We start from the raw sequence: 1058 nt of genomic DNA on the forward strand, positions 1-1058 counted from the left end.
TCACAGCTAGTAGACTTAAGGGCTGTTTTGACAGCGTTTTTACCTCCCTCCCCTGACCATGATCTCCAACAGCCTCACCACCCCCGCCCTCCTACCTTCCCTCCCTCGCCCGCTCAGCACCTTCCTCAACTCCTCGAGCCGGGAGACGGTTACGAGTCTCTTTTTTACTTTGCCGGGCACCTGGGGGTGGCACAGGGCGCACCAGAGGGAGGCCAGCCATATCTCCAGGGTGCGGGGCTCGTCCTGGGGGAGGGACTTGAAGATGGCTTTCAAGATCCGGTCCGTGCTCAGGAGCCGTGTGCCCAGCCCGGGGTCTCGGCTTCGAAGAAAGGCGCTGGCGAAGGCAACGGCCACGGGGCGGGACCGAGGGGAGAGGGGGGAGAAGAGGTGGAGGACGGGCTTGGAGGTGAGGGCATGCCGGCCCAATATGTCCCAGCCGTTACTGCTCTTGCAACGGACGAGGGCGGTCAGCAAGCGTAAGGTGGCCGTAGCCAGGTGTTGGTGGTTCGAGATGAGCTGAGCATGGAGCTCCGTGCCTCGCTCACGTAGAAGCTGCCGGGAAAGGAGGGAGGCGAGGGCGGAAGTTGAAGGGGACAGGAGGGTCTTCGCGTCGGCCGTTCGCAGAATTTTCGACGGGGGAAAGGACCGTCGGCGCAGGCATCGGAGGAGGACGGCCAGGAGGAAGGTGTGTTTCTCCGCCACGCGGCGGGAGGACTGGCGCAGGGGAAGGTCCCACAGGTGGTGGGAGAGCTCGATGGCTTTGGGTGAGGAAAGCAGGTAGGCGGAGAGGAGGCCCGTGAGGGGGCGAAAAGGTGGTGAGGGAGGTTCTGTGCTGTCCGTGGAGCCAGGCGGTACAGACACCTGCTTCCCCTCCTCTCCCTCCTTGTCCTCCATGTCGCCTGTCGGCGTCTTTTTCCGGAGCCAACCCTCCTCCCCTTCGTCATCTGCTTTCTTCCCCTCCTGGTCTTTCCCTTCCGCCTCCTCCTCCTCATCCTCTCCTTCCTCCTCCTCTTCTGTTAGAGTGTCATCATCATCATCATCATCATCCTCCTCCTCCT

The sequence above is a fragment of the Nannochloropsis gaditana genome, assembly GCF_000240725.1.
Source record: "Nannochloropsis gaditana CCMP526 unplaced genomic scaffold scaffold792, whole genome shotgun sequence".
Lineage (NCBI taxonomy): Eukaryota > Eustigmatophyceae > Eustigmatales > Monodopsidaceae > Microchloropsis > Microchloropsis gaditana.